General features: G+C 40.4%; 1 pseudogene; it reads right to left on the bottom strand.

The window, feature by feature from the left end:
• Positions 1-715: 715 nt before the first annotated feature.
• LOC102852208 lies at positions 716-1,391 on the bottom strand (annotated as a pseudogene).
• Positions 1,392-8,935: the final 7,544 nt, after the last annotated feature.

Here is an 8,935-nt window from a genome sequence, read left to right as displayed (position 1 = left end):
ATCTTAGGGACTCTGAGCTATACTTTGTCCTATACAGTCTCTATGAGTCAGCATCAACTTGATGGCACAACACTAGTAAGGCAGTGTGGAATGTGAAAGCTTGAGTAAGAAAAAGAGGAGACTCCAAAGGACATCTCCACAGATTGGAAGGGGTCCAGTAGCAAGAACAAGGGACATTGCATATTTTGCTATTGTGTATCATCAGAACCGAGCCATAGCTCTGAAAACTCCAGTGGGTTTTCACAGACAGTAAAATGCACAGAAGGAAATTGCCTATCTTTCTCCCTGGGACAGCTGGTAGATTCGAACCATACACCTTTGGGTTGGCAGCATGATTCTTTACCACTTAGTCACCAGAGCCCCCCACATACATATAGGAGAACCAATAAAAAATATTTATTGAGTCTAGAAATATAGATTATATTATTATTGTCTTACAGACTGAAGATGCCATTACTTACACATATTTAACTGTGACTCTGGACTTTATGGATTTTTATGTATATTGAATGATGGCATAGTGGTTAAGTGCTCAAGGTCAGTGGTTAGAATTCACAAGCCATGTCAATGGAGAAAGATGTGGCAGGCTGCTCCCATGAAAAGTGAAGTCCTAAAATTGAATTACAGACTTGGAAATCTTATGGGACACTTCTACTTAATCTCAAGGGGTTGCTATGTCCAGGATTGCATGTTTCCTGAAATCCCTCCATTAGTATTACATCAATTCCTGGGGCTCTATTTTTGCCACTGCCCTCAGTGCAGCTTGGACTTCTTCCAGTAACTTTTGAGCCTCTGTCTGACTCAGCACCGGCTGCTTCTCCAGAACATCTCTCAACAGAGGCTGAGCCAAGAATGCACCATAACCACCACATGGCAAAGGAGCTTCATAGGCCACAGCAAGCCACATAACCAAGGAAGCTCTCTCCATCAGCATGGCCTCCAAAGACCATGGTGTACCAAAGGGTTCATCTCTGAGCGGCAGCTGCACAGTACTCTGGCCAGCCATGAATGAACAGCTCTAGGACTATCGCTGTGTCCATCTCCCAACAACTCATCAATCACCATCTGGCTGAGAACGTGCTTCAAATAAAAAAGTCAGCATAGTAGTCTCCAGAGGTATTCAGCATAATGCTGTTGTTGTTAACTCACACAAATGAGCTAAAAGCCTTAGGAGCCCAGCATGTCTGCTGCAATAATCAATCCCCTTCAAACTTAAGATCAGGACCTTGATCCTCGTCACCAGGGGGTTATGGGTCTGCGTAATTGGACCCTGGTCAGGCGAAGACACCAGATCCATGAGTAACTTTGGAGTAGATGGGATGCAGTAAAACTGTCCTAGAGCCAGAAACCTGGTTCAGTGTCCCAGACCGCGATTCCAAGAACGGCTCCATCTCAGTCATGACAGCAAAGAAAATATTTTGTTAACCTTTTTTTTTTTTTGTTAACTCTTTATAAATAAATAATGAAAAGTCACATTTTTTTTTTCATAACCTCTACTCAAATAACAGTTTTAAAAACAACCTAATTTATGTTGATCTTGTATTCTGCTACTTTCCTGAATTGGTCAACTATGTCCAATAGTTTTCTTGCTGAGTCTTTAGGGTGCCCTAGGTATACTATCACATCATCTGCATAGAGAGATAATTTTACTTCCTCTTTGCCAATTTGAATACCTCTTATTTCCTTCTCTTGTCTTATTGCTATCGCTAAGACTTCCAATGCAATATTGAATAGGAGAGGTGATAGTGGGCATCCTTGCCTAGTTCCTGTTTTTAAAGAGAATGCCTTTTCCCTCTCTCCATTGAGAACATTGGCTCTCGAGTTTTCATAAATACTTTTTACTATGTTGAAGAAATTCCCCTATAATCGTATTTTGTTGAGTGTTTTAATCAGGAAAGGGTGTTGGATTTTGTCAAAGGCCTTTTCTGTATCAGTTGATAGGATCATGTGATTCTTGTTCTTTGTTTTGTTAATGTGATGAATTACATTAGTTGTTTTTCTTATGTTGAGCCATCCTTGCATACCTGTTATGAATCCTACTTGGTCATGGTGGATTATTTCTTTGATGTATCACTGGATTCTGTTGGCCAGTATTTTATTCAGGAATTTTGCATTTATGTTCATAAGCTATATTGGCCTACATAGTCTTCTATTTTGGTGGTGTCCTTTCCAGTTTGTGGAGTAATTTCATTAGGAAGGGGTGTTGGATTTTGCTGAAGGATTCTGTGTCAATTATCAGGATCATGTGGGTCTTATTCTTTCCATTGTTAATGTGATGAATTATGTTGATTGGGTTTTTTTACGTTGAACCATTCTTGTGTACCTGTTATGAATCCCACTTGCTCGTGATGGTTTGGTTTTTTTTTTTTTAATGTGTTGTTGGATTCTATTAGCTAGGATTGTATTAAGGATTTTTCCATCTATATTCATGAGAGATTAGATGTTCCATTAGTTTTCCTTGTTTCTTCCTTTTTTATTGTTTGATTATTGCTATGAACTGCCTTAGCCATACCCAAGAGGTTTTTAGCATGTTGTATTTTTATTATAATTTGTTTTGAGAAACTTTGTTATTTTACCAGTTGTTGTGTATCGCTGAGTCACAACCAACCCATAGCTGACCTTCTGGCAGGTTTTCAGAGGCAGTAGATTGAACATCCTTCTAGCACAGAGCACCTGGTGGCCACAAACCACATGGCTTCAGGATTGTGTCACAGCTTCTTGCCAGTAGGCCTCAAGAGGAGAGTATTATTTAGCTTTCATTTTTAGTTTTATTGCACTGTGGTCTGAGAAGATACTTTGTATTACTTCAGTGGTTTGGTTTTTTTTTTTTTTTAATTTATTGAGGCTTGCTTGGTGTTCTAATATATGATCAATTCAGGAGAATATATCATGTGCACTTGAGAAGAAAGTAAATCGGGTTTTGGTTGAGTACAGTACATTGAATACATCCACAAGGTCAAGTGGGATGATTGTAGAGTTTAGATCTTCTCATCTTTGTTTCTTTTGACATGACCTATCCCTTCGATGAGAGTGATGTGTTAAAATCTCCTACTACCTTTGTGGTGCTATTTCTTTTTTCAAATCTGTTAATCATTGTTTTAGGTATTTTGCAGGTTTATCATTTGGTGTGTCGATGTTGACCAAGGTTGTATCTTCTTGGTCTATTATGCTTTTACTCAGTATATAGTGCCCTTCCTTATCATTTATGGTGGTTTTCATCCTAAAGTCTATTTTATCAGAAATTAGTATTACCACTCATGATTCTGGGTGGATGTCTTTTGCTTGGTATATTTTTTTCCAGCCTTTGGTTTTAGTCTTATCTTTTCCTTTATTTCTTAGATGTGTCTCTTATAGGCCGCATATTGATGAGCTTTTTTTTTAACCATTCTTGTACTCTTTTTCTCTTAATTGGTACATTTAGTTCATTCACATTAAGTGTCATTACTGACATGTCAGTTTTTATTGCTGCCATTTTGCTGTATTTACTTTTCTGTTGTTTCTGGTTCCTACGACTCATTTACTTTATTTGATGTTTTTGTGTGGAGGACATCCCTTCAAACTTCTTGTAATTTGCGTCTTGTTTTCACAAATTCTGTTAGTTTCTGGGTTTTGCAAATTACTTAATTTCTCCTTCATATATGATTGACAGCTTTACTGGGTACAGAATCATTGACTAGCGATCATTTTCTTTCAACTCGCTGTGTGTGCCATCCCATTGTATCCTTGCTTGCCTGATTTCTGCTGAAAAATCAGAACTAAATCTAGTTGGTTCTCCAATGTTGGTGACTCATTGATTTTCTTATGCTGCTTTTAGTATTCTATCCTTATCTTTTATTTTGGAGAATTTGGCTATGATGTGTCTTGATGTTTTTCTTTTGGGGTCTAGTATGTTTGCGGTTCACTGAACTTCATGAATGTGCAGTTCCTTATTCTTCATAATGCCTGGAAAGTTTTCTTCTAGCATCTTTTTCACAAGTTCCTCAGTACTTTCCCTGTCTCCCTCATCTCTCTCATGTTCTGGAATTCCATTCATGTGTATGTTATTCATTTTGATGTCATGGCACAAGATTCTTATGTTTTCTTTATTTTCCTTCCTTCTCCTATTTTCTCTTCTGGAATGTGCCCATTGAAGTTCTTGTCTTCAGCTCACTGACTCTCTGTTCCATCTCTTCTGTTCTGCTTTTTTTGTCTCTCCAGCATCTTGGAAACTTCTGGTATTTCTATTTTGAATTCTGGATTGCATTTTCCTTTATTTCTGTTTATTCCAGTACTGCGTTGGCTGTATCCTCTCTGTCTTGTGATGATTTTTTACGTTCTTGTACATTTTTATCTATACTATCAATTCTTTCTTTCATCATTTATATTTTCTTCCATAGCTGTTCAAATTGCTCCTAATTACTATATTTCTTTGGGTTGTTGTCTCTGGAGTATTTGCTCTCTTAATTGTTTCTTCTATCATTTGCATCTTCTCCTGTAGCTGTTCAAATAACTTCACATCAAAATATTTTTTCTGATTCCCTCTATCTGGGGTATTCATTGAGCCTATTTTTTTTAGGACCAGACCAATTTTTAAATACAAAGGCCTGCCCTTTTTCTGTTTACCTACACAAGAGGCTTCCCACCCACGCTGATTGCAGACAAGATCAGATGCAGTTGATCAGCTAACACTTGATTGCTAACACAATTAGAAACACCCAAACAGTTTAGGGACCTTAAGAATTATTGAGGAGTAGTGATGTCAGTTTGAGGACTAAGGTGTGTCTGATTCTGTCCATAGTCTTTCCAATTACTAGCTATGCAACTGAGACCTGGACAGTGAATAAGGATAACGGAAAAAGAATTGACATGTTTGAGCTGTGGTATTAAAGAACAGCACTGAACATCCCATGGATAGCCAAGAGAACAAACAGATATGTCTTGGATATGGTGTAGCCAGAGTACTCTCTGGAGGCAAGAATGATGAGGCTTTGCCTCACATACTTCGGACATGTTGCTAGAAGGTACTATTCATTGGAAGGGGACATGATGTTGGGAAGGGTGGAGGGTCAGTGAAGGAGAAGAAGATCCTCAACTAGGTGGACTGACATGGTGACTGCTGCAATGGGTTTGTGTGTCAGGAAGTGTGAGGATGGCGCAGGACAGATCTGGATTCAGATCTTTTGTTCATAGGATCACTTGATGGCACCAAACAACAACAACAGCTTTTTAGGAGAAGGGCATTTTGTTTTTCATAATGGTAGAGGGAGACTGCTGCTTTCTTGACATTATGTGAGTCTTTTCTTAGTAGATTTAGACTTTTGTAACTATTTAGTGACCTAGATTGTGAAGGTCCTGTATATTTGTGTTCCTTTCTTAGCCCAAGGCCTGCAGTGTTTCCCTCAAAGTACCTGAATGGGAAACCAGGAAGCCTGTTTTCCCTTCCAGAACTGGCATCTCCACCTCACTTGAGCTGTCCTGGTCCCTTCTCCTTGAGCTTAAGTGGTATTTCATGGAGTAGCCAAGACAAAGTTTTGAAATGTTCAAGGGATGTGTGTCCATTTTACAACTTTTGAAACATGCAGGCATACACCATAGTCATGATTGATAACTAAGAGTTCCTGCTGCCCTTTGGAAGACTCTTGGCAGCTGATTCCTGGGTTCGAGACTTGTTTAATGGTAACAAGTATCAACTTCCTAATTTAGCACATCAGTCCATTGAATTGCTTTGGTGTTACTGGGATAGGGAACTCTGCTTTACTCTTAAAATATTGTTGCTAATAGACTGCCCTGGCAGTGGGCAAGGAGTAAGATAGGAAATACCACCATTTATAATGTATTACTAACATAATTGCCAAGGACAAACAGCTATATCTTGAAGAAGGTGCAGCTAAAGTGCTCCTTGGAGGCAAAAGTGATAAAGCTTGATGTCACATACTTTGAGCATTTTGTTAGAAGTTGCTCTTCCTTGGAGAGTGACATCATGCTTAGAAAGATGGAGGGAGGGTTATCAAAAGAGAGGAAGACTCTCAACTAGTTGGAGTGACTACAGCAATAGGCTTGAGAATGTCAGAGATTATGAGGATGGCACAGGATAGGACAAAGTTCAGATCTGTTGTTTGTAGGGTCACTGTGAGTTGTATTCAACTTGAAGGCACCTAATGATAAAAATTTAAAAGCCAGAAGCTCTGAGGGCTTTGTGGTAACGAACGTAACTGTTAATCCAAAGAAATGAAGTCAAATCTATCAATTACTCTGCCAATCTTCTCCAATGCAATTAACTGCCCCTGAAAACCTGCTGGAGCATCAGAATGGGTTGCTTCCAACTTGAAGGTATACAGCAACAATCATCTTGGGTTGACTCTCTGCCAATTTGAATCCACCTAAACAGGTGGTCTCTCCCATGCATTTTAAATTCTCAGAAACTCAACTGCAATGTTGTTGTTTTGTTATGTGCTGTTGAGTCACCTGGGACCCACAGTAATTCTATGTATAACAGCTCTGAAGCCTGCCCTTTCCTAAACCAGTCTCACTGACTCCTACACACCTACCTCCATTGCCCCAGTTACTGTGTCAATCCATCTCATCCAAGGTCTTCCTCTCCTGTACTGTCCCTCTACCCTTTTGAGCATGATCTTCTTCTCCAAGGACAGGATCCTCCGTGCCACTTGCCCAAAGTATGTGAGATAGAGCTTCAAAATCCTAGCTGCCAAAGAGAAACTTGGTGTTAACCTCTCCAAGACAGACCTATTTATTCTCTTGGTGGTCCAAGGTATGTTTAACACTTTTCTCTAGCACCACAATTTGAAGACATTGATTCTTCTTCTGTCATCCTTAATCATTATCCAGCTTTCTGATGCATAGCAAGCAATTACAAAGGCCGTGGACTGGATCAGTTGCACCTTAGTCTCTAGACTGACATCATTGCTTCCCAGTACTCTGGAAAGATCCCTGACAGCAGATTTACCTAATGCAATTCGTCTTTTGATTTCATAACTGCTGGTGCCAAAAGTGTTGATTGTGGAGCTGAGCAAGCTGCAACTGTTAACAACCTCAATCTCTTCTCCATCCATCATAGTGCTCTCAATTGTGGTAAGAATCTTTGCCCATCTTTGTTAATTCATATTGGGAACATCACACACAGCAGTAAGGTGAGACAGCCACCTTGCCTCCCTTTCAGGTACCCCATTCTCCCAGGATCCTATCAGTTTTGTTAACAGCCAGCCAGCCTAGGCCAGACGGGACATTCAGGCCCAGATCTGTATTGGACCTGAGGCCACAGGTCCTTGAGCCTAATAAATGATACTAGCATGCCAGCTTTAAAGGAGCCATAGTCTCCACATTGGAAATTATTGTATTCTGACAGCGATATGGTGAAAAAGGAAGAGCAGAGACACTTGCCACAAAACAACAGACCTGAAGTAGGAGCTCAGGGGCAAGAACCTTTCCCCAGTGGTGCCTGAGACAAAAAGCCCTCCCTGAAACTGATACATGGGATTTGGACTTAATTTCTTCTAAACATGAGATAGAAATCAGCATGAGAAATCAGCAACATTGTGAAGAACAAGACATCACCAAACTGACTTTTGGCCTAAGCCTTCATATGAAAGACCTGAGTCCCTAGTTATGCCATTTCCTAAACGTAATTACTTCTGGATTCAAAAAGAGCAGACCGGATGCAGGCATGATGGGGAAACAGCTACCAAGGAATTTTGTAATATCAAGAAGAAGGGACCTTCACTTACAATAGATACCCTAAATGACTTCTAGCCTCAAAATAAATTTGTGATTTTTAAAGCTGTTGTTGTTGTTGTTATGTGCCATCGAGTCGCTTGCGACTCATAGCGACCCTATGTACAGCAGCCCTAAACTCCGCTCTGTCCTGTGCCAATCGCACCATCTCTGACACTCCCATCCCAATTATCCCAGTCACTGAATCAATCCACCTCATAGAGGGCCTTCCCCTCCTGCGCTGTCCCTCAACCCTCCCAAGCATGATGTCCCTCTCCAAGGACAGGTCTCTCCTCACAACATGTCCAAAGTATGTTAGACGAAGCCTCAGAATCCTTGCCTCCAAGGAGCCACCCGGTTTAACCCTTTCCAGGGCAAATCTGTTTGTTTTCCTAGCAGTCCATGGTATTCTCAATACTCTTCTCCAGCACCACAGCTCAAAGGCATCAATTCTCCTTCTATCCTCCTTGGCCATTGTCCAACTCTCTGATGCATAACAAGTGATTGCGAAAACCATAGCCTGTATCAGACGCACCTTAGTCTCCAGAGAGATGCCATTGCTCTTTAGTACTTTGGAGAGGTCCCTAACAGATAAGAAAAGCCTATCTTTTAAAGCTACTCACCTTTTATTATGACTTTTTATTACAACAGCACAAAGTGACTAAGACAATGAGTTTGTTGTTGTCATTGCTGTTGTTTGTTTGACCCGTAGATGACCCTCCAGCAAGTTGTAAGAGGCAGTTAATCGGGAGATTGCCCACCCATCTCCCAAGGTGCAGCTGGTAGATTCAAACCATGTGCCTTTGGGATTGCAGGGCAGTTTCTTACCACAAGACAATGAGTTTAGTAAAAACAATTCTTGGAGAGAAGATACAAACTGGGTGAGAGGAAAGAATTGCTCCTGGAACCATGTTGAGAACAGGCCTGGTAATCTGTGGAGGCTCAAGTCACTAAGCCAAGAAGAAACGTCCAGTACCACATTTCTGCTTCCCACCTGTGCTTCAAGACTTCCATGTGATAATTGCCAGCAAGGGAATGTGCGAAATCTTTTAACAATGAGGTGGCAAGTTAAAAGTCTTTTGCTGGCCAAAAAAACCCCAACAAAAAACAAAAAAAAGGAAAAACCCAAAACTTAGAAGAACGGTAGGAGGTATCTCACTCCCTGATTTCAAATCCTACTACACTGCCATAGTGGTAAAGACAGCATGGTACTGGTACAATGGCAGAC

This window comes from Elephantulus edwardii, unplaced genomic scaffold, assembly GCF_000299155.1.
Source record: "Elephantulus edwardii isolate Elephantulus edwardi_28Jun2011 unplaced genomic scaffold, EleEdw1.0 scaffold00051, whole genome shotgun sequence".
Lineage (NCBI taxonomy): Eukaryota > Metazoa > Chordata > Mammalia > Macroscelidea > Macroscelididae > Elephantulus > Elephantulus edwardii.
The sequence above is the reverse complement of the archived record's forward strand: the minus strand, read 5'-3'. Positions and strand labels throughout refer to the sequence as shown.